General features: G+C 41.0%; 1 protein-coding gene and 1 long non-coding RNA gene across 2 annotated transcripts in view; one reads left to right on the top strand and one right to left on the bottom strand.

Annotated features, from left to right (window-relative positions):
- The window catches only part of LOC138057077 (uncharacterized), a 30,150-nt gene extending 9,443 nt beyond the window's left edge, over positions 1-20,707 (bottom strand). The window contains exon 1 of the mRNA XM_068903096.1: positions 20,271-20,707. The gene's annotated coding sequence lies outside the window, so the exon portion shown is untranslated. The remainder of the gene's footprint in view (positions 1-20,270) is intronic.
- Positions 13,294-20,012, top strand: LOC138057081 (uncharacterized). Its single transcript, XR_011133598.1, has 3 exons — positions 13,294-13,477; positions 13,972-14,183; positions 16,899-20,012. It is a non-coding gene; the product is annotated as an uncharacterized lncRNA (long non-coding RNA).
- Positions 20,708-25,894: the final 5,187 nt, after the last annotated feature.

Raw genomic sequence — 25,894 nt, 5'->3', positions numbered from 1 at the left:
CGAGTAATCTTATTTTTAACCTGCGATCAGGCTCTATTTTAGTTTCGCGTGCTACGTAATGTGGAGTTGGCGAAACGAAAAATAGAGCCTGACCAAATTCCTCTTCGAAATTCCTTCCGCCCACCTTTGTTGATTGATTGACATGTCCTTCATCGGCCAATCAAATTTACTTCCATTACACCAATACACGCGTGGACGGCAGATTCACGCTATTTTGTTTTGACCAAAGTTAATTACCGTGGGAGGAATATTATAAACGAATTCGAAAGTTACCGTTGGCTTTAATTTGAGAAAAACACATTTAAAGCATGGGGAATGTTTTCGACGACTATATTGCGGCAAAGGCCGGTGTAATTCTCCCTCCGATCTTCACTGAATATGCAATCTTTCAAGCTTGACATCTTAATTTGTAATTGAGATAACCTAACATTTTGTCGTTGGACGGTTTGGCAATAGATTTTTAAAGAAAAAAAAGAGAAACACATTGTTCCTTTAACGTGTTTGCCCATGAAGGTTTCTTTGGTGATTTTTTCGGGTAATATCTTCAGTTGCAGTGTATTTCTAGAATTGCGCGCAGTAAAATCATGATACGTTTGGCTGTTAATTTTTTTGATAGAGTACGAACAGTAAGATGGACTCGCAAAGTTTGTTTTATTGTTGTACAATTGATCTCTCTGGAAACAAGCCATTTTAGTTTCTGGAGTGTGAGTTTTAAGTTAAATCAACTGGAAATATTATGAAGTGTGCAAAAAAACCGTGTCATGTACAGTAAATAAATAAAGCCGTTTGATACACAGATATTCAAAACATGCATTCGTGTAACTTGCGATTTTATCAGCATCTCCTCCTGTTGATATATATGTCCCTTGTCTCATCCAGGAAACCAATATGCATCGGCTTTCATTGCCATTTGAAAGAACCAGCTATTTAGCGGCTTTCAAAACATCAGGGAAGTTCGTGCCAAAGTACCTTCAACCCCATGGCCACAGAGCTCGACAACGGAATCGCTAATTTCACTCGTTCCAGAGATTAAAACCCGATTCTGGACAAGTTATGAGATATTTCAGATGGCATATCTCCATTTATACAAATAAAATCAAGTTGCACCGTCCACGGCATTGTAAGAACAAAAGGGAGCAAATTTCTTCGTACACTTATGGCGGATTAGTCTCGAGCACTTCGCGAGAGCTCCGCGCAATCACGATGGAATTTTCACTTCCGGCGTTTCAACAGCCAATCAGATCACGAGTTTGGTCGGCCAAAATTTGGCCGACCAAACGGAATTCTTGAGAGACTTTTGGTCAGGCCCAATTTTAGCGAGCGACGACATAAGAGAACATATGGGCGAAGCTAAAAATGGGCCTGATCGCAGGTTATCTTATTTTTGGCATTTTGGAGTATGTCATGTCCACGAAAGTTATTTTTAGACGAGCGGAAGTCTTTGTTCTAGCGGAAGTCTGTCTTCCGAGACGTCCGCATGCAGGCCAACCTCGGTCTGATGTTTGAAAGAAAATAAATATTAATCAGCCTTCCACGTACGCCGCCATTTTCTAATTTCACTAAAAACCTGTGAGCGAGGCAAGACTGCATGCGGACGTCTCGGAAGACAGACTTCCGCTAGAACAAAGACTTCCGCTCGTCTAAAAATAACTTTCGTGGACATGACATATCCCGGCCAACGCCCTGAGCCTCCCTCTCTGTCCCCTCATTTTCTCTTGATCAGATACTTTTATGGTTTAACATCAAATGATGACTTCACTGATGACTTAAAAGTCATTAACATTAACCAAAACGCACGCATAATGGACATCCAGTTAGTACCTAATTTAGAGGTTATGCCCAGCCGCGCTAGCAGCTTCCCTTCCATATTTGCGGAAACTGATACACATGTCTATACCATGCAGTTCGACCAATCTCAGTCTTTCTCTTACTAAGAAACAGATTCTGATAAACTTAAGCCATTAGTAACCAAATAAATGAAGCGTCCGCTCGAAACGGTTGACATAAAAGACATTGAGGCAATCTCTCTCCCGGCTGAACGAGCAACCAAACGCGACGAATAGGTCACTTGACTTTCTAAACTGGCGGTTTGAAGACTGTAACACTTCAAAAACAAGACCAAGTACATTTACACTTGTTCAGCAACAGGTGACACTGAATAGTGACTTCCGGGATTGTCTTGCAAAGATTCCTTACTTTCGGTGGCGTTGTTATGACTGACAAGATAAAATAAACTAAACCATCAAGTCAAGTCCGTTACTGTGTAGGTGTACTCCCTTATTTCTCTCAAATTTCCTTCGTTTTTTATTATTATAGATCTGAATTCCCAGTTAAAAAGCTACTGAGAAGCGAAAAATCACGGCTCAGTTGTTCCGTTCGAGTGCCTAAGTACAGATACCGGACACCAAGAAGAGCGCGTCTCTGAACGTACCTCACGGTCACGAAGGGACTGAAAGTCGATGGACTACAAGTTACTGGTGTCATGCTCTAAAATCTCTCTATGCTGGGAGCAGGCCAATGTCGAGGGGCCATAGAAATAACATATTGTTTTTTTTCATGTGCTCATTCTTTAAATTACATGTACCCCAACATAGAAATCATATCGCAGTTAATTAGAACGTGACAGTGAAAACGCCAAAGCCATGGTCTCAAATCCCACTGAAGACTTGACATTTTCCCAGAATAATATAGCGTTCATAACTGCGAAAATTATCTCTATCTTGAATAAGTCATGTTCCAATTATCCGTGTTCCCAGGGTCTACGACTATTTTGGTCAGCGGTGAAATAAATTTTAAAAAAGCCCCACGGGTCCAACGCGGGGGTTCTGGAGTAAAAATGTGTCCCAGTCGGAAGTGTCACGCCAGGCCTGCGTGTGGTGAAAACACTGAGCCCCAGTATGTATTCGCATGTACACATCACACGATATGTATGTACAAATCACAAAAGCTCTGGTCATTTGTAATCAAGAGAGTATTAAACAAAGGACTTTTGAAAGTTAACCCAATTGTGAGTGTTTGTCGAAAACATTCAGGATAGATATTTGAAACCGCACGGGTCAGCCCTGTTGTCTACGGTCATTGGTGAAGACAATTTAACCAAGATAGCAAAACAGTGAACCTCATCTAATCTCAAATCAACCGGCTGGGTAAATCATGCATTCACAAGTGTATCTTACTCGAAACTGAAACAGAAACGGGCAAAGTTATGATGCATTACATCCCCTTGTTAACTGTTAATTGAATTTATAGGTTAAATCAAAGATAGCTACCCGGCTTTTTCCTCCCTTAGGGCAACAAAGGGGATGTTAACAAGGAGGACGAAAGATCATCCTCCTCCTGGTACCATGTTTACTGTATTCAGTTTTCAGTCTTTTGATGCAAAAGGCTGTACAAGTTGGCCCTAGCACTAACATCTTTGTGGCGATAGGAACTTCCTACTTGCGAGATAAGAAGATCTTGGCACCAGGAAAATAAAAAAAAAACGCCGCCGGGCGCTGGGTGAACAGCCTCTACATTGACCAATTGCTTTAGGACAGACTGTTTAAAAACATGTAAACATTGAACCCTAACCCTGACCAAAATTGCTTCATGCAAACTAGAGGGAAACTATAAGTTGTTTCGCCGTTTGGGGTGGGAGCTTATAGGAGTGATCTTATGTTACCCCAAGTTGGGTTACCGGTGTAAAGTGCATTCGGTGAGTTTAAAGCCGCACTACGAAGTTTTGAAGACACAGAACGAGCCAGAATAACCACCGCAGATGACTCGATTATGAAGGCTGAAAATAATAACAATAAGTCAAGCTAAAACGTGGCAATTCCCTTACTCGACTGCAATTTCACAGTCAAACAAAGCAGCTGACGACTGGATATCCATTTCACACAAAAAGCCTATAAATCGAAAAGTATTAATTTAGTGTGGACAGTCGCCACAGCAAGATGAATTCATTTCCAAAATAAGCAACCGCAGCTGGCCAAAAAAACGCATGACAAACAAGACAAATGATTGTTATAACTCAATCGCTGTTGGAGATTTTGCCGAAAATCGCAGATTCGAGCTTATCAAAAAGCTTTCAAAATCTTATCTGGCCAAAGAGAACCTAAACTGTGCCAAACATTGCTTACAAGTGCATTCGTTGCAAATAGGCTGATACCAGTAGACCTGATGATTGTGAGGTAGAAAAAGTAGAAATAGGAATACTGATAAACGCGCAACTAGACCATAACATTACATAAGATTAAGAGTTATGTTTTCGGTTAAAATTATGGAAGTTATCTTGTTTAATTTTACAGCTATGTATTACGTCTGCACATAGCTAGACACCATTTACACATGTCAGTGGTCACAGAAGATTTTACATTGAGTTGTAATACATATGTATAATTTTCAAGTAGAAACACACAGTTTTGAGTTTGCATTACATGTTTCAGATGACCAACGTCCATCGTCAGTTGCAAATACAAATGAACCGCTAGTCGGTGTGATATAAAAGATAGCTAAATAGGAAGTATGAATACTAAATAACAACGTGAATATGGGGCACTAGAAAATACAATGATAGAAAAATAATGTGTATTTGACACAGAAAAAATAAAATGAAAGTGTTAAATTGAGATGATTAACTTGCTTGTTGGTTTTCCCAACCTATGTGTAAGGCCTCCTTGATTTTCTGTTGAAAAGGCGTGGAGGCGGTGTCAAGGATTCAAAAGCAAGCCTCTGAGCACAAATCTCTGCATGTTTCTGACCCATAAATGTGCTGAAAGATGTGTGAGTTCTTATAGGATGTTAAATGTTCAAGAACACGTGTAGCAAGATGTCGGTTTGTCTCGCCGACATAGCAGGCGCTACAGCGCTACATTCAGAGATTTGTGCTCAGAGAATTGCTTTTCAATCCTTGACACCGCTTGCACGCCTTTGTAACTGAAAATCAAGGTGGCCTTACAAATAGGTTGGGAAAACCCCTCGTTAAACAAGCAAGTTAATCATGTCAATTTAACACTTCATTTTAATTTTCCGTGTCAAATACCCATTGTTTTCTATCATTGTATTTTCTAGTGCCCCATATTCACGTTTAGTTCCGTAAGGCTGTTATAGCCGGGGAGTGGCTTGTGAGGCTGGGCTCTCACAACCTCTCGAAATGCTCCCAATGGGGTGCGACTCTAAGAGCCTCTGTCAGCTAAGTCCAACTTCTGGCCTCCGCGTGGCGGAACTGGCACCAACGACAGAAGAAGGGGCGAAGGCGAAGCCACTGGCGCCTTAAAACCACTTGACCAGGGTAGATGGGCTTTTAGCCTGTGAAGGCAGCCCATCTAGGGGAAGGTAAACCCTGATTTCAAACCTCCGCTGCTTTACGGCTATACCTGATCTCAGGAAGGTTTCAGGAGTAAACCTTGAGGACAAATCCGGAGTGGAGCCCCTAAGGCGGATGTCATGTGCTCAGCACTTCCTTCCGGCAGCTTCTGCAGTGGAACTAGCCCCAAGTTGTATTGGTTCTTCCTTTCCCTTGGACCCAGTCAGTTACACCGAGAGGGGGACACTGTCGTATGGGCGGTCCAGCGTCTCCTTGTCTTCCTACCCAGGCCTTAGGGCAAACTGGAGAGGGCACTCCAGCGGTGTCACAAGACTCCGGCACAACACTGGACGAAGAAGTTTACCGGTTCTAAGCTCCGACTGATTGGCGTAAGAAGGGGCGCCAGGGGTCTTGTTCGACGGTGGGGGAAGCCCTCGCAGCTTCATTGGGTGGCTACCACCCGCCTCAGGCTGGGCAGCCCCCAGCCACTAAGATACCGCCCCGTCATTGCTTGCCTGCTCTACTGGGTGCGTAGAGCTTAGGGGACCCTCCCGACAAGCGAGCAAGTACTTGCACCAAGCAGTCAAAAACAAAAAACTACGAAGACTCCAGCTCTTTGAATCGCAAGCTGGAACATTCGCACCCTGTGCCCTGGGGTCTCCGCTGACCTTCCACTAATGGACGACTCCTGCAAGACTGCCATCATCACCAAGGAGCTGAAACATCGACGTCGCCTGTCTCAAGGAAACCCAGCTGGCCGACAATGGGTCACTAATGGAAAGAGACTACACCTTCTTCTGGCAAGGCCTGTCGCAGGACGAGCCGAGGCAGTACGGCGTAGGTTTTGCCGTGAGGAACTCACTGATTGCCACCACAGAAACCCCCTCCGGAGGGTCATTGAGAATTCTTGCCCTTTGCAGGAAAACGTCGGCGGGCTTTGTGAACATCATATCCGCCTACCTGATCTCCACCCCAGAAGCCTAGGATCAATTCTACGAGGCTCTGCAGGAAACACTATCTGGAATCCCTAGTTCCAAGGGCATATATTTGCTGGGCGATTTCAACGCTCGCGTTGGGACCAACTGGCAAGCATGGCCTACCTGCGTCGGCCACTTTGGCTTCGGCAAGATGAATGAGAACAGGCAGAGGTTGCTCGAACTCTGCTGTCACCACGGCCTCTGCATCACCAACAGCTACTTTAAGTGTAAGGAACTGCACAAAGTGTCTTGGAGACACCCTTGGTCCCGCCACTGGCACCAGCTAGACCTCGACATCACTAGGAGAGCGTACCTCAGCAGTGCCCTCCACACAGAAGCTATCACAGCACTGACTGTGACATGGACCATTCGCTTGTTGCAAGCACGATCAGGCTGAAGCCCAGAAAGACCCAACATGGCAAGACCAAGGGTCACCCCCGCATCAACGCCTGTGGCACTTCCGACCCCGTTAAGACTCAGAGCTTCGCTGACAGCCTCCAGGAGAAACTTGCTGCACAACCAACAACCAACAACCCGGATGCCAAATAGTCTCACCTCCGTGATGCCATCTACAACTCAGCCATGACTGCATTCGGCAAGAAAGAACGCAAAAATGCTGACTGGTTCGAAGCCTGCTGGGAAAAAAAGCAGCCAGTCACAGATGCCAAGAGGAAAGCGATGCTGGCTTACAAGCAGACCCCTTCCCCAAGCACACGCAACGCCCTTCGAGCAGCTAGGAGCAAGGCCCAGCAGACCGCCCGCCACTGTGCCAACGAGTACTGGCAGAACCTATGCACCAAAATCCAGCTAGCAGCGGACTGTGACCACGCAAACGGGATGTATGAGGTCATCAAAACTGCCACTGGCCCTACGAGCGTCAAAACAGCCTGCTTAAATCAAAGACTGGCTAGGTCATCACTGATGAGAGCAGGCAGCTATAGCATTGGGTGGAGCATTATCTCGAGCTCTACTCAATCCAGAACATCGTCACAGACACTGCCCTCAACTCCTTGCCTGGGTTGCCAGTCATAGAAGAGCTGGACAACACGCCGACACTGGAAGAGCTCAGCATAGCCATCGATGGTCTAGCCTGTGGCAAGGCACTGGGGAAGGACGGTATCCCGCCGGAAGTTTTGAAGCTTGGGAAGCAAACCATCCTGCAACCGCTTTATGAGCTCTTCTGCCTGTGATGGGGCAAGGTCACATCCCCCAAGACGTGAGAGATGCCAACATAGTCACCCTGTACAAGAACAAGGGTGACCGTAAGGATTGCAACAACTATCACGGCATCTCTCTTCTGAGCATCGTTGGCAAAGTCTTCGCTTGGGTCACCTTGACCCGCCTGCAGAGCCTTGCTTCGCAAGTCTACCTCGAGTCACAATGTGGCTTCAGAGCCGGGAGGTCCACAGTGGACATGATCTTCTCCCTCCGTCAGCTGCAGGAGAGGTGTCGAGAGCAGCAGCAGCAGCCATTGTTCCTCGCCTTCGTGGACCTCCCCAAAGCTTTTGACTTGGTGAGCAGAAGTGGGCTCTTCAAGATCCTCCAGAAGATTGGCTGCCCTCCAAAGCTCCTGCCGATCATCACCTCCTTTCACCAGGACAGGCAGAGTACGGTCTGCTTCGATGGGGCCACCTCCAATGCCTTCCCAGTCAGCAGTGAAGTTAAGCAGGGCTGTGTCCTTGCTCCAACCCTGTTCGGGATTTTCTTCTCGATGCTGCTCCAGTATGCCTTTGTAGACTGCACAGAAGGTGTGCGGACGAGACGACTACTTCGAGACGAGGATGCCACTACTACATATTCACATTGTTATTTATTATTCATACATCCTATTTAGCTATCTTTTATATCACACCGACTAGCGGTTCATTTGTATACGCAACTGATGACAGATGTTGGTCATCCAAAACATGTATTGCAAACTCAAACTACATATGTATTACATATGTCTGCTGCTAGTTCGGAAATATGTACAATTATCATTTGTAAACAATTAAGATTTCGGAGAAATGAGATCAAGTGGGGGTGCTATCTCATGTTACCCCAAGGTGGGTCACTGCGCAAAGTGCCTCTTTGTAAAAAAGTTCCCGTATGTCACTCTTCGGTAAAACGATAAGCATGGCGTGCGTTCCTTTTTAGTAGTATACACCTTTTTTTTTCCAAATAGGCCGCCTTGATGCCTCGTTCAAGGCAAAATATCTTCTTTTGAATTTTAAGCTCAAGAACGAGGCAATCAGGGCTAATTTGAATAAAAACAAGAGAATATTTAAATGGCGGCCATTTTGGAAAAAAGGTGTATAAATAACCCCACTCAGCTTTCCTCCATCATGTGCACTGATCGAAGTCCAACAGGACCTTCGTACTCGTTCTATGTAAACAGCAAACAGCCCCAAATCATGAGAACATTCTCTTGCTCTTATTTTGGTAGATCAAACAAAAACCAAAGAAACTTAAAAAAAAAAAAAACAGCATAACAACTAAGCACACGGGTTGGGTGTAAACAAAGGCATTCAGTGCAACCGCATTGGACCACTTTTAGCTCATGGGTGACGTAATCAGGAATGAGCTTTAGGAAGTGTGGATTCCGATAGCTCTCACTCACTCCATTCCAATTAATCGATTTATTAAACTTCGATTTGACATTTTCCTATAAGTCCCGTGCCAAGTATTACGTTTGTCCTAGCTTACCATTCAACCAACCTTTTCGTAAATTCCGGTACAGAATCAAGTGGTACGGAGTGTTCCGAAAAATTCAGTACGACAATTTCGGTCAACCTCTGGAGGTGGTCCTTTTCTCACGTACATGAATTAAGAAACTTATGTTCGGTTTTCTTGAATTACAACAATTGACGTTTGTTTGCGGCCCACTCGTCGGCCTTTTTCTTTCTTAATTTTCGTAATGAAAAGAGAATGAAAACTCTTTGAGTACATTATTTTCAAATTGACAGTAATCACATTCTACAGACATTCTGCAGGTCAAATAATATTTTTACTCTCTAATACGGGGTCAACTTCTCTGCCTGCATTGAAAAACATTTAACGGTAATTTCCTCGCAAAGGAAAGAAAAACAGAAGAAAACTATTTTTATCTTTATCATTGCGATCGATTAGCAAAAAAAAAAAATGTCGATTTCATCAGCTTGTTTGTGCTGAAATTCCCACAGCGCTGTGCTCAAGAATTTTGTCCATCAATAGAAGAGATGAGCTCTTCTGAATTAAACGAAACATTAAAAAATCGCAACTTGGTTTTCACATATGTCGAACTCTTTTAGCCATGGGGTGTAAGTGCACGTTCGGCAACACTACTTTAATTTTGCTGATTGGTAAACATGTAGATTATATCGGCTAATCTGTGTCTGTTGATTTCACTAATAACCTCTTTCGTCTCTTGTAATTTATTCGCGCAATTTTTGATTTTCGCTCCACTTTTCTTTTAAAAAATTATATCTGTATGAAAAATATAAAAGCGGAAGGCGCCATTGTGTTAGGTGAGAGGGGAAAAAAGCTGAAAAGCCTTTTCAAATCCTCATGTCATTTAACAGCCGCACCGGAAAAAACTGGATGAAACACGAAAATAAACAGGTCTGTTGGAAGTGTGCTTGCATTTCAACAAATGAGCCCCAAATTTGGCAAGAATTTGTGACACTGATGAATAATAAAGCAGTTTCTATTTCCAAAACGATGGAATTAACCTCGTCACTGAGGCGAGTGAATTTTTGACTTTGCAGAAACAATGGCCAACCTCAAGAGTTAACGATTATGATTTTTGTATTGAATTCGCACATTTCTTGAGCACTTTAATAATGCTTGAAATAAAAATAAAAAAAACAAATTAACAACAACAATCCGATGTCTTGCCGTCATTTTATCGCAGATGTATCCACTTGTTAGTAACACGCAAGGTAACTTTATCACAGGCGGCCGCTGAAATCGATGTCACTTTTCGATTTTGCGACTTACTTGATTTACTTGTGCAGCCAAAAGAACAATAGAAAAATTAAACGTAGCCAAATTCTCCCAAAATGTTTTTCGCTGATGGTAACTTTTTATATTCGCGTCACAAAATTTTGTTGTTGATGGCAAATTTGTTATTCTCTATCGACACTTCCTAAAAACTTCCTGTGCTCTTCCTTGAAACTGTGTGATATTATTTCTTCACTTTTGCATCAATAGTTGCTTTGCATACGGCACGCTAACAAAATCTGTACCATGGTTAATTCGCATTTTTGAGCATGTTTCCAGCACCAGGTCGTATATTTTAAGGTTGCCCATCCAGATACTAACTCCACCGGGCTTAACTTCAATCAACGTTGTCGAGGAAACTGTCCGACGCTCAGAGTAGACGCTTAAACCTGCTGTGAAAAAGAAGTTGAACTTCATGTCAGCCTCAAAGCCAATGCTTCTCGATTCCTATTTATTTCCTTCAATCTTTCTGGTTTTAGTTAGTATTTTACATATTACGTCCTGGAAAACAAAACGCAGTTCAGTTGACAGTTATGGAATAAAGCAAGTCAAGTTACTGCACTACCACTCGTACTCAATAGGTACCTATTTTTTACCTTGGTTTCGAGTTTCATGTCCGGCCAAATTTATGCAGTGCGTGTTATAGGTGTTATACTAAGGGACGATTTGACATTATTTTTACGACACCTTTGTGTTGATGAGAACGGAGAAATCGCACCATCCGCCAGTAAGTTAAACACTAACGGGATTATCAAAGCACTGTTTGATTGCAAATCGATCCTTTGTTGTTGTACGGCAATTCATAATTTTAAAAGACAACCGATGTATTAACCTGATGGATCAATAGCCGCCTGGGATACTCGCCTTAGAACATGGGTTTAATACACTACTCAACGTAATACGACCGCTCCAGTACGATTTGCTTTTGCGGTGCGGGAATGGCAGTTCGTCCAGATCCAGTGGGGTTTCCAAGTGGTATACTTCCTGTGTGCATAACCGCTTGAGCGAAAAGCTCGCATGTCTCCCTCGTCATGCGGAAATGACTTTAAAATTCGTCCCAAAAATATGTGGGTAAAGGGCCTTCAAAATTCCTTCGGGGACTCTATTTCAATTTCTTCTCGTATAACTGCTCACGTTGCTGAAATAAATAATGTCGCAGTCATCGAATAACCAGTTTTCTCAGAGTCGTCAAACAACTCCATGGCAATAAAAGTGTCGTGGGGTCAGCCATATTCCAGTATTGTTATCGAGTTTGGATTTGGCGTCAAATCATGGACTCGACTGCCTGCCTGTATGGCAACCGGAAAAAAACAAATGGTATGCGCTCCTATCTTTGGAAGGTTTTAGGGAGTAGAAGAGAGGAGTTGCTTTTTCTCAGTAGGTCTTCGAGTGTAAGGTAGAAAAGTCTCTGTTACGAGCCTAGGAAGGCCCATCAGGCCGGCACTTACGGCTCCGGTTTCCGTAGCATGAAGCGACTAGGAGTATTTCTACTCCCCCCTGGATGTGATGCTAGTCCATCGTAGGGTTACCCCCAGCATTTTCGCCGGTACCCATTTATACACCTGGGCGGAGAGAGGCATCATGAGAGTAAAGTGTCTTGCCCAAGAACACAACACAATGTCCCCGGCCAGGACCCTGACCCGGGTCTTCGAGTGTAATGGTGTTCAATTTTGGTGGACTAAGATGTAACGCGGACATTTTTGCGTTCCCTCCTGAAACAAAATATTTGAAAATGGTAAGTTAATACCGTTAAGAAGACACCGTGCGAAAAATGAACGTAAAATTCACGAGAGCGACCAAAAATTGCCGATTATCAATCGCCTTGGTTTATTTCGACGGATGCAGAGGATTTGTGTTTCCACCGGGAGGAAGAACGTAACCGGGAATGAATGTCGTATCATCTGCAAACGTAGGGAGGCATCTCATTGTGTTGTAAGGCATTGATTTCGTTTAAAACTTACAGACTTATACCATGTGTTTATTCATTTATTTATTTATTTATTTATTTATTTATTTATTTATTTATTTATTTATTTATTTATCGAAACTGTTTTAGCAGTTCCGTAACGTTTTTGTTTTTGAAAATACAGGATTTTGACTTTCCGAAGTGTCACTTTTCGTGACACCATAATATAAGAGAAACTGGAGCGTACAAATTTCATGCTTTGGCTTAGATGTTTGCGACTCTTCACAGAATGAGTACGGAAATTTTTATGGTTGAAACATCCCGTGCGATTCAAATTTCTTTGTGGCGATTCCTTGGGATTTATATCATATTTACACTCTTTTTGCGCTATTTCTGAGGAATAATTTGAAACGCCTTCAAGATTCATTCAAAGATTGACGCTCCCAGGGGAGATCTACAAAGCCCTGATCCAGGTCCTGATCGGTTTACAAGTAACCCGCAAGTGATTTCCAGATGACAGTTTCTCAACAAAGGGAAAGGAATGTATGGCTCGTTTCAGCAGACGCTCGTGGGAGAGGAACGCGTGGCGAATTCCTAAGAGCGTCTGGGTGGGAGGCTATGACCCAGTAGGTCTTAGCTTTCGTAGTAAATAACAAGAACTTTTAGTAAATTTTCAGCTCCGACTATTGCATTTCTAGCTTTTTGATTGGCTAAAAAACTCCGACTATGAGCCAATAGTCGTAGTTTTACGTCATATGGAAAATAATGCGCCAAGATGCTCTTTCCGGACGCTTTGTAAAATTGTGGAAATAAAATCGGCGGCAAAACCCGGTTTGAGAATTTACTAAAACAATTATTCCATTCGCCCTTGTTGGATATGAAGTGATTATAACAAACTCGCGCTACGCGCTCGTTGGTTATTTTATCACTTCATATCCAACTCGGGCTCATGGAATAATTGTTATATAAACAGTGGTAATTACGGGAAAGAAACCCGGGAAAACGTACCGATAGTCAGAGATTTGGGCGCTTTGATGTTGTCTCCATACACAAACACAACGCCCTTCCAGTTACATGCTTTGAGTGTTGTGTGACTGAAAAAATGACAGTGACATTCGTCGATACTGTAATATATTAGCCTAGTTTTCATATGTAGGGAAAATCCCAGACGATCGGGGATTTCGCAGTTTCCCGACCGTCTCAGGTTTTGCCGACATATCGGAAAATCGCCAGACGCTTGTGCTAGACTCTCCCGAGTGACTTTGGCGGAAAATGGAAAGTGCACCAAAATTGAAACATGCCGCAGGATTGGTAACGGGCTGAAAACCATCGCCGACGTCCCTGAAAGTACAAATTTGAGTTTTCATATGCCGGGAATAATCGCCGACGATCGCAAAAATCTGGGACACGTCGGGAAAATAGAAAGCTTTCGTCGGGAAAGGATTCGTCCCCGACCATCCCAGATTATCGGGGATGTCTTCATTAGTCGGCAAAATCTCGAATGGTCAAGAAATTCTGCGAAATCCCCGATCGTCTGAGATTTTCCCGACATATGAGAACTAGGCTTTACTAAATATTGGCACGGAAACTAAAACTAGGATCTTTCCAATAACGAAAAACTCAGTCTGTTAACCCTGTGGTTGCAACCACTAAAAATGTTATGCATGAATTATTTTGTCAGTACACACTTGCTATTCTACTTCCAGTATCAAAAACAAGTCCACAATTTAACCTTACGTCACGCAAACAATAAAAAGGATGCCTTAAGTAGATGGCAATCTTATTATTTGCCTCCGTCACAAGCTTATTTCTAAGACTCATACGTACTGCATTCTGATCAGGGAGTTCAAGGACGGTGTTCGAGCAAGAGATACGACCAAGGCCAGCAGCATTAATCGATGAAGAATTCATGGCAAAAATAGAGGCCTTCTTCCAAAAGCAAACGGAGTTCATAGAACGTTTGGAACAAAGGGTGGCTGAACAGCTAGATTTAAGCGAAAGAGCGGGAAGTTCAAGACTGCCGAATAGCAAAAGATTGCCGAAGGAGTTTTCGGTAGGTCACCTTACTGATCAATACAAACCTAAAAGTAAATGCCTTAAATTTATGTCTAGAATAGCCTTGCTTTTTTATAACACGTTTTATTGCTGATTCATTGAGATTCTCATCATCCATCCCTCCCCCTGCAAGCACAGTCGTTACTTTTGCAGACCTACTCCCTTAGCAATTTCACGTCACGTTATTACTTTTACTTTACTTTACTTTACTTTAATTTATTCGCCACAATTCATGGAGTGGCAGGGGAGAGGAACAGAACTTTTTGTCCCAATTGACACCTAACCCCTATATCCATAGATCAGACCACAACACCGGGAACTCCATGCCCTACTCTTCTCGAATAGTGTGTGGGTTCTTTAACGTCCCACAGATTTTATATATACCCAAGGGTTGTGAGATGGGACCTCCGGCTTATAGTCCTTATCCAAGAAGACTTGAAAGTCTAACCATTTGCAGATGGCATTACAAAGGCAGCACTTTCTCCTCAGTTATTTAAAGACCCTGAGTGTTGGTCCGGCCGGACTTGAACTCACGACCGCCCGTGTGACAGCCCGGTGCTCAACCAACTGAGCCACCAGTGCGCGGTTAAGGCCATTTCAAACAATAACAATAAGAAGAAAAGGGGAATAAATGATAAGAACCTCTGCATTCCTGTCACAGCTGAAGTCCATTATACCCGGCCCCTTACTTGCCATTTATTTTTATATGCCTTGTTCTTCAAACAATACTGCTACCAGAACACAATAGTGGCCGGGTATTCTATAAATTATGGTTACTCCCTCATCACCATGTCATAGGAAAATAGTTACATAATCCTTGCACAAGCAATGTGGTGTGCAGTGGCAAGGTTTGGTGGAAATACAAAATTTCCTATGACATGGTTCACCTTCACTGGTGTCTCATGTCCAAACAATGTCACATGTTTAGTATTTAAAGCCTTTTATACCAAGCCATAAGAAAATAATATTTATAGCCAATTTCCTGTATTTACGTAAAGGTAAACATAAACATAAATACAGGAAAGACAGTGTGATAATAACTGTACATGTATATTCAGCTGTATTTTACCAAACCTTGCCACTACACACGTCATTGCTTGTGCAAGGATATACTGTATGCTACTCTTTCATATGACATGATATACAAAGCTTTCTTCCTTGTTACGTGTCACTTGTATCTTCCTATGACATGGTATATACCTTCACTGGTGTCTCATGTCCAAACAATGTCACATGTTTAATAACTGAAGCCTTTTGTACCAAGCCATAAAAAAATAATTGTCACCAATCAAAATACAGGGAAGGCAGTGAAATAACAACTGTATAATGCCACTGAATTCCACCAAACCTTGCCACTGCACACCACATTGCTTGTGCAAGGATATATGTAACTATTTCCTATGACATGGTAGCTTTCTCACATGTTATTTTGTACTTGTATTTTCCTATGACATGGCACACCTTCACTGGTGTCTCATGACCAGCCTAATTACAAAAAAATCCAAAAAATGTCTTGTGGGGTATTCCATGGTAGGCTACTCAAAAGCATTGCATTACCAGCATTTCTCATGAAAGATTATAAAGCTACCGTACATGTACACGTACTGTAGAGCTGGCTATCTAGATATACATTGTACACATACAGGCTGTACTTCACCAACTATTTTTGCGATAATATTGTCAATATTTTCAATTTCTCCCAATAAAACCTCAACATTTTATTTGGTGAGTACCTACTTAGTCTAGTTCATACAGTAACAAAACAAAATAGACATCCTGGGGAACTTTTATTTCTCTAAACTTTTGTTTTAAGGGGCAGTTTTCAGCATGATTGCTCCATTGTTTTAATTGGATATCATGGTAAAACTCACAACATCGTGCTTTTAGTGCTTTGTGGCCAGGAACCCAAGGAAAAAAAGAGCAATTTATAGCTGAAATACAAAAGTTGTTTTGAGTTGTAGCCGTCAAACACCAATTCCATTGAAAAATCTTGAAAAACTCAAAATCAATTTAATCATTATTGATTTTATTTATTCAAAATGGTCCATGTGGAAAGGTGGACACTTGTGGGAGGCTGTCACAGGCTTCCAGATAAGACAGTTTGCAATTCCTAATTAGCTTCATTATTCGGTTTCATTTACACTGGAGGATTGCTTATGAATGGCAAAGTGGTGTTACCTGTAATAAGGGAATAACATGACTTTTTGAGGGAATATTGTTTATTTGCGCCTGCGTAGTGTCATTTGCGGCCTGAGCGTAAAGCATGAGGGGCGCAAATAAACAATATTCCCTCAAAAAGTCATGTCATTTTCATTATTATCAATAAACAAGGCCAAATGATATCAAGAATGCGAGTTTTAATAATACAAGCTAAGTGAATAACGAATTCAAAGTCACTTCAAATCATCATGTACATGTAAGTGTTGATTGAACAAGCTATTAAAGAATCAACTCAGTCCAGTGAACTTATTTAAAATTACCGAAAAAATGCATGTCTATAAATAATAGGCATATCACAAAGTTGAAGCAAGAACCAATCAGCTGTAGGGTTGATAATGCATTAGCAGCCCACTGTCAGTCTTTTGCGGCCCGCTGACTGTGTGTTTTGAAGAGGCCGATTTTCTATTTGGCCGCGTATATTGATAATAATCATTCATTGAAATGTACATGTATGTAGCTTATGCATTGACTGACTGGTGTGAATATTTTCCAGGGCCTACTTCAACCACAAGATGCAGTGCTGAAGGAAATTGTGCAATGAAATTATTTTAATTGGAGGGAATTTCATGAGGTGCAAGAAACAGTCAGTCCACTGATTGTGAGTTATGATGCAATTGTAAATTAATGTCTTTATGTCAATACGTGGGAGGGTAGAGGCTTCATTGTCATTCTGAATACACTCCATTGACTTGAACTGGGTATGTCAAGTGAATTTTTTCAGACATATGGTAATTATGTCAGAGTTGAATGCCTTCACATTGAACAGGTGAAATGCAAGGAAGAGATGTTCAGTGCAACAATCAGTGACTTCCTCTGTTAATACAAGAATCGTTTCTCAATATTTTTTTCCCAAAATTATGAAAGGTTTCACTATCCCTTAAGTTTGAGGAAATTGTCATCTTTTAATAGTAAATGCATCAAAGATAAGCAGTAACTTGTTAAGTACGTGTACATGTAGGTGTAACGACACAGCTGATTTGTCATAGTATACTAATTTGTAGTCATTTCCATCTGAAGTGGCGGGTGGCACACCTCATATGGTTCGATGTAACTTGCAAGTAGGTCTAACCATGCAGTTAATTTGTCATAGTATACTAATTTGTTGTATTTTCTATCTGAAATGGCGAGTGGGACACCTCATACCGCTCAGTGTAATTTGTAAAGTAGGTGTAACGACACAGCTAATTTGTTATACACTGTAGTATACTAATTTGTAGTATTTTCATCTGAACTGGTGGGTGGCATGCCTTATACAGTTCGATGCAACTTGTAAAGTAAGTCTAACCATGCAGTTAATTATTTTGTAAACGTGTTTGAAAAACTACTATAGGAACTCAAACAATGCTTAACAAAATTTTTACCACATGATTGTGATGCATTGTTTGGAGAACTTAGAAGTACAGTACATGTACTAAAGGAACTTACATGTACTTTCAAACAATGGTCAAATTTTCCACCACTTGGTGTAAGTTGTTTGATAATAGTCTGGGGCCCAGTTTAGACGCCAACCCTAATAACTTAAATCAATTACATAAAAAAAAAATGTAGCATATGAATCAAAATGAAATGGCTGAGCCATTCTCCTACCTGCTATTTCAACTTTTCAAGCAGGGTCGATTTAGATACTGAATTTTTCTTTGATGGAACGTAAATTACTGTGAGTGGGGATTATGAGAGCATACGGTGCAGTCCTGTATTATAGTAATATGGCTACTGTATGTTGTCCTAATGTCAGTCTAAGTTTTTATTAATTTTCAATTAAAAGTTTGGTATCTGAACTCAGCCTTAACTTCTATGTTGGCTTTAACATTGTCAAGTTTACTGCTGTAAGGGATATTAATTTTTGTTATGCTTTCGGAATTCAAAATATGCATCCATCCATATGAATTGTTGTATTGGCAAAAACAAAAGCCATGGTATTTGAGGCAACCTGAAACCACTTCTGCAGGGTACATTTCCAAAGTAGAAAGGCAAAATAATTTCACCAATTTAAAGAGATGTCATAATTGACAGAGGCCTGAACATTATATACATGTACCTTATATGTCGTTGCTCCAAACTAAACAATGTAAATAATTAAGTCGTGATTAAGTTAGGACTTAAATATACCTATCATAATTATGAATTTACTGTCACGCAAGTTTAAAATTATTTTTTTTAAGTTGAGTAATAATTTGCTGCTAGTTGTATTGCATTAATAAGTTGTTACTATTTTCTGCATTGGGTACGCTGTCTGTTTCAGACACAAATTTGAAGGAAAATTTTGAGTAATTCTATCCTCTTATTTACCTTACCTACATTCTTTTGTATGTAACATTTGTATGTGGGGTGCATTATGAGAATGGATTATTTTCGGTATTAGTTTCTTGGGCATAATTCATCTTTGAGTTCCACTGCATGGAGGCACTGTCTAAAGGTCAATAAAACAGCTTCATGAAGATACTGCAAATAAGTCCATCCAAGTTTCAGAGCTGCAATGTATTTAGTTGCCATCTCAATGTGCACTTGTGTTATTAATAGACTAAATTGAGAATGTGTCACATTTTACTGCATATGTTTAGATAACTAAACCTGTTTTATTTTTTATTGAAATGGTTAATTGTTGTAGTATTCAATCAACACAGTTTCAAGGGTATGTCATCTTCCATCTCAAGGAAAATGTCAAACAGATTCTTTGCCTACATTTGCAAATTTGAGAAAAAGAAATTATAAAAAAGCATTCACCTCTGGCCTAATTAAACAAAAGTGGTGTAAAATCACATTTTAGTTATTTTGCTATTAAAAGCAAAACTGATGATGTGGATCACATCTGTCATCTTGACCAAAACCTATCTTTGTTCACGTTTGCTACTTTAAGAAAAAATGATATAATTTGTTATCAAATTTGCTACAGCGAGAAAAACATAATTTTATTTTGATCATAATGTTACTTGAGCAAATTATCAATTATGTGAAAAAATTGTATTTTGGTTGCATTTGATATATCCCAAGCAAATCTCCTCAAAAATAAATGCTTGAACACATTTGCTATCCTGAGCAAAACTCTGCAAAACTACACATTTGGACACATTTGTCATTCTAAATCTGAGCAAATCTCTGCAAAAATTCTCGTTTGAACACATATTTGCTATTCCGAGCAAACAGGTACAAAAAACTAATATTTGCTCGCTTTTACTCACCTTGTAAAATGGTGCAATGATGACAGTTTGATCAAATACATCATGTTTACTAACTACCACTCCAAATATCAAGAAAAATACGATGTTATCCCTACTTTTACACAACAGCAAATTTAAGACAAATGTGGCATTTACAAGCGTTGCCTTGTGTACAAAAGCTGTGGCAAATGTGATCTTTGCTTTTCAGCAAATTTAAGCAAATGTGCACAAACGTAGCATTTGCCATGCATTTGCTCCAAATTTGCTATATGTGAAAATCTCGTCCAGTTGCACCATGCATGCGTATTATTTACCACGAGATAGACACAAGGAGCCCTTGCTAGTTCTAATCCAATTCATCCATGAGAAGATGGCCGAATCAGACCGAGTTGTACTAATGTACGAGCCAGCGAGCCATGACTGCGAGTCATGCAAGCCAATATTGCAAGCCATGCGAGTCAACATGCGAGTCACACAGTTATTGAAAGCTAACCCTTTAGACTTAATAACTGTTTATCAGCGCTATTTGAAATGGGTGCTTAGACTTAAATGCGAAATAATCGCATGGCTCGCAGATTTGGGCAGGCAGGGCAGACCCAATCAGAACACTGCACTTCATCAGTGCCATTTGTTAAACTTGGCAGTTACTAACATCCTTATAGTCTCTTTGTTTACATAAACTGAGTGGCAATGATTCCTGTACTTACCTTAACAGCAGTTGTTTAAGTGCCTGTTCAACTATGTTTGAGCCACTTCCGGGTCTCTCATCCTCGATGTCCAATTCAAACGTAACGGACACACCAGTTAGTCTTTCTGTAGGTTTTCCTTTTGTTACATATAAAGGTTTCTTCGTTGCAGAGTGTTTCTTTATCTTTATACGTTAAAATTCACAAGACTCACGGCGTATTACAAAAGGTTCTAAAAGTTGCAATAGCAAAAGCAGTTTCTCTGTCTTGCTCGCTTCTCGGGCTCTTTCAAGATCCGGGGTATTGTGGAAATAGTAGATTGCACTTACGTCAGAGTTAGGAAAAACTAATCAATGCGCAAAGTCGCAGCGCGGTCAGTGTGAAGACTGCAGACCAGGGGTAAAATGCAGACTGAGGTTATAACGTAACTGTTGAAAAAGCCCAAACCCCTTAGAAATACTAACCTTAGGCCTTATTTGGCCTAAAACAATATTTAGGCTCATCAACTGTTAGCATTTCTAATGGGTTTGGGTTTTTCAACAGTTAAATTATAACCTCAGTCTGCATTTTCCCCCGGTCTGCAGTTTGCATTTTACACTGACCGATAGCAGCATTTCTTCTGGCACGGCAGCTGAAAAGTTCAAAATTCGCTTTTTTCTGTGTGGCCCAGGGCGCTTCCTTTGAGATCCGGGGATCCCGGGTTCAAGACCCGCTCCGGACCACTCGTTGAATTTGATCCTGGTAGTCCCTGGTTCAACTTCCCAACTGCACTTGAAAATAGCCAACTGGTTTGCCTCCGGCCAGTTGGGATTCCGGCTTAACAGTTGTAGTTGTTGTGTTCTGTTGTTTCGTTGATTGTGTTTCATTCGCACTGAAAAGCCCCTATGGGGGAGCGGTCAATTAAGTATGTAAATGTAAAATATGTTCTTTTTTTTTCCACGAGCAAGTAAGGGTCAGTGACTTTTATGGACAAAGAATCGGCATGTACTAAAACCAGGAACACCCCGGTTTCGCTGCTGGGCGACGATAAAACTCTGCTGGTTCGTTTTGTACAACTTTATTCTCCGATTTTACATTCAGAACGTTCAACAACATCGCTTTCTCACGCACATTTTTTTTACAAAAACTCAACTCATCTCCTTTACACGTGCGGACGAGGTCCCTAGCAACTGGCTGACGTCATTGGTATCATAGCAACGCGACCGGAAATAAAAGTTCAGGAAGCAGGAGGCACACCCCGAAACATCGGAACACTCCGGAACACCCTGGAAGTTAGGGTTAGGGTTAGCCCTTAATTTGGCTAACCCTAGTCCTAGAAACCAACTTAAGGCCTAGCTAGGCCTAGGGTTAGCCAAATTGAGGGTTTTGGGTTACTTCCAGGGTGTTCCGGAGTGTTCCGGTGTTCCTGGTTTTAGTACATGACCAAAGAATCTGAATTCCTATCATTTCCTACAATTTACTGTGTACAAACCAGATAACAAGAAAAGGACAACAAGTGCATTACAGCACAGCATGCAAATGACTTGAGAAGTCAAGATGGAAGAGTTGCACAATCAGTACCTAATATCTTTTATAAATTAAAGAAATTGCAAATTAAGCAAATTCAGGACAGTGCAAAACAAAAGGCAAGAAATATACCGCCGGTGACCTAAAATCAGATGATTATGTAAGTGTTAAGGAATCTGAGAGGATCACCACCATACTTTGAAAAATGCAAGAAAGACTTATTTGCTATAATTCGTCAGTTGGGTAATCCTAAAGCACATGCATAGGGATCTAAAACAAACAGCAAATCCATGTTGGCTCGTACCCCGCACGAAAACGTAAGGCCTGACGGGAGCCTTAATTGGGCCTGAATTTTATAGACTAAGGGTAGCCTCATAGGACGCTAACTCTCAGTGTTAAAATTAAGTATGACACGAGCCTTACCTAAACATCGCGTGAGCGTTAAAAAAGTTGGCTTCTTTTAATGTTTTTGTTAGGCTTTTGTTATGTTGTTTGTACCCGTATAAATTTGGCAAAAGCAGAGAAATTTGAAAAATGTTTAGGTTTATGCTAGACTCGTGTTAGGTTCCTTTTTTAGTTCAATTGAGATCTGCCAGAAACCCATAAGGGTTGAAACGTGTAACGGTCCCTTGTGTGCTGGGAAACAAGCTTCTGAATATTCAATTTGCAAAGTACCATATTTGGAACAACAAGAGCGAGGGGTTTCCAAATATGGTACTTAGCACTGAAACATTCAACCAATCAGTTCGCACTGAATATTCGGAAGCCGTGAACGCGCGTTACACGTTTCAACCCTTATGGGTTTCTGGATCTGCTCAAGTTAATGTACAATCTGTCACTCGCGATTCTCTTGATGCTCCTTGGACCGCTCCGTGTAAATATTCACGGTCAAGCAAAAAGTCTTCCCTTCCTAAATTTGCGTGCTCCCTCGGGGGCACGCGTACGGTCTGGGCTTCGTTGTCCTGTATCGCGAGACCCAGACTAGATTTCTAAATATATCCCAAGGATTATATTGGCATTGCCGCTTGATTACAATATGGTTGGTAACGCTACCTCACATATAGGGGCGACTTACACATAGGGGTGATTTACAGGTGATTTACATATATGGTGAGCTGGAACATGATACATACAGTCATTCATCAGCCCAAACGCAACCAAAAATCATAGCTCACAGTTTCGTAGCGAAACTCAGAGGTTTTCAAAATTTTAATCTACGCAGTTGATGGGTTTTTCATGCAAAACCATGAAGGAAATTTCAAAGATTGAGATAAGTTCATCGAATGCAGAGTGAAGATAGACAGAGACCAAATCAAATTCGTCTTAAAATCACGGAACTGTCTTTTTTTTTTTTTTTTTTTTTTTTCGTGAAACCGTCTCCGGTTTTGTGACGGGGGTTGGTTTCACGAAAAAAAAAAAATAAAGGCAGTTCCGTGATTTTAAGACGAATTTGATTTGTTCTCTGTCTATCTTCACTCTGCATTCGATCAACGTATCCCAATCTTTGAGATTTCCTTCATGGTTTTGCACGAAAAACCCATCCACGGTGGAGTTTAAAATTTTGAAAACCTCTGAGTTTCGCTACGATACTGTGAGCTATGATTTTTGGTCGGCTTGTGAATGACTGTATGTATCATGTTCCACGTCCCCTATATGTAAATCACACCCATGTGTAAGGCGCCCCTATTTGTGAAGTGGCTCTCCCAAACACCAAACCCGCCGAGAATTCCAGAATTCTATACACTAACAAAGATTCACAAACCTACACTAGTAGGTATATCTGGGTGTGACGGCCCTACAGAAAGAATTTCAAGCTTCGTTGACCGCCTCATACAGCCGATAGCACAACAACAAGAATCTTATCTTAAAGATTCAACAGACTTTATAAACTTCATCGAGAGAACGAAACTGCCAAAGAACGCAATCCTTGCGTCAATGGACGTAACTAGCTTATACACAAATATTCCTCAAGAGGAAGGGATCACTACTGTATGCAAAGCGTACGAAGACTTCTATCAAAACCATTTACCAATCCCTACTAAGTTCTTGAGGCAAATGCTCTGCCTGATACTTAAAGAGAACTCGTTCCAATTCAATGGGCGACATTATTTGCAAACCCACGGAACGGCAATGGGAACCAAAATGGCCGTGGCTTTCGCTAATGTTTTCATGGCAAAAATAGAAAAAGGCATTATCACCAAGAGCAAAATTAAACCGCTAGTTTGGAAGAGATACATTGACGATGTCTTCTGTGTGTGGCACCCAACCGAAGGCAATATAGAAAAATTTGTGCAAAGGGCAAACAACTACCACGATACAATCAAATTTACGGCTGAAATATCAGACTCAGAAATTACATTCTTGGACACAAAAGTGTACAAATGCGAGAGATTCAAAAGAGAATCAACCCTTGATGTGCAAACACATTACAAACGGATAGAGACCTTTCAATACACGGATTTTTATTCGTGTCATCCAACAGGCGTTAAGAAAGGATTCATAAAAGGAGAAGCGCTACGCCTCCTAAGAACAAATTCGTCAGTCGTGACGTTTAATACTAACATGCAGAATTTCAAAACACGCCTAAAGAATATAGGATACCCAAATAAATTTTCAAAAAAATTCCTATCTGAAGTTAACTTCACGGATAGGGAGAGGTCACTTGAAAACAAAGACAACAGCACACAAAAGAAAATATTGCCTTTTGTTACACAATACCACCCGGCTTTACCTAACCTCAAGAATATATTAATGGGGAAATGGCACCTTATTCAAAACCAACCGCACCTTAGAGAAGTATTCAAGGAGCCACCCATACTATCATATCGCAAAGGAAAGTCGTTAAAAGACATTTTAGTCAGAGCCAAACTTTGAAGGCACAGATTTTAGAATCACTCGCTACCCTGCGAGCAGAGGCCCTTCGATCTTCCTAGATAAGTCGGGAAGAGGAAGGGACCTCTGCCAGCCGGCTCGACATTTCGTGTTGAGCATGCGTTAAAAATTCAAACGTAACGTATTCGGGAGTCAGTCACGCCTGACTAGTAACCGCAAAACCACAAAACCAAAACAAACAGTAACGGATATTTTCGAACAACTCTGGCAAACACACGACAACCAAGGAATCATTTCCTCAAGATAGTTCAAGTTTTTAAATTGCCATTTTAATTTTTACTGAAAAAGTTAATAGGTTTCTCAATTCTGGTAAACTAGCTTCTGTAACCGACATACGGAAAGATTCTCATGGGAATTTAGACAGTTTAAAAATTGTCACTCTGTTGTAAATTTAAAAAATATTAAAGACGCGTGGCGATTGATCATGCGCACAAATAAAAAAAAACAGGTTTGGCAAGTTGAAACTGGACTGACTCATCCATTTCTTTGGATGAGCGGCAACTCAAAGAAAGTCGAGCCGGCTGGCAGAGGTCCCTTCCTCTTCCCGACTTATCTAGGAAGATCGAAGGGCCTCTGCTCGCAGGGTAGAGTCGCGCAGGCCCGTCAACACTTTTTCACCAACCGTGATGCGATTCCTCGCTTAAATTTTCGAGCTCCCGATCTAGCCCTGATTGTTCGCCACTTCTCGAACGCGAACACTTGTTCTGTTCAAAATTACCGTCATGTTGAGCAGAATGGAAGTTCGATGCTTAAAAATTTCCATGTGATTGGAGGAAGACAAAACAAAGGCTGAAATGGACATGACTCATTTAAATTACATCATTCATGCAAGAGTACTGCATGCCATGACAATCAGGAACCCATTGATGGGCTGCTGTTATGATATCCAACTGGTTAGGCGGTATGTCTCTGTCATCGTCATCTTCACAATTTTGATTATCATTAGTATTATTGTTATTATGACTATCATCATCACCTTTTAATACATTTTTATGGACTTCTTTTGAATTCCCACAGGTCAGAATTTACACATCTTCATTGCGTGACATTTTAAAATTGCGTCATCTTTCTTTTATAATGGTCATTATTTTTAACTGGCCCTCTTGTCCTATGAAGATATTGTTCATTCGATTAATACTTATTATTATTATTATTATTATTATTATTATTATTATCATTATCATTATCATTATCATTATTATTATCATTATTATTATTATTATTATTATTATTATTATTATCATTAT

This window comes from Montipora capricornis, chromosome 7, assembly GCF_036669925.1.
Source record: "Montipora capricornis isolate CH-2021 chromosome 7, ASM3666992v2, whole genome shotgun sequence".
In the NCBI taxonomy this organism is placed as follows: Eukaryota; Metazoa; Cnidaria; class Anthozoa; order Scleractinia; family Acroporidae; genus Montipora; species Montipora capricornis.
Note: the sequence above shows the minus strand (reverse complement) of the source record. Positions and strands in the feature narration are given on the sequence as shown.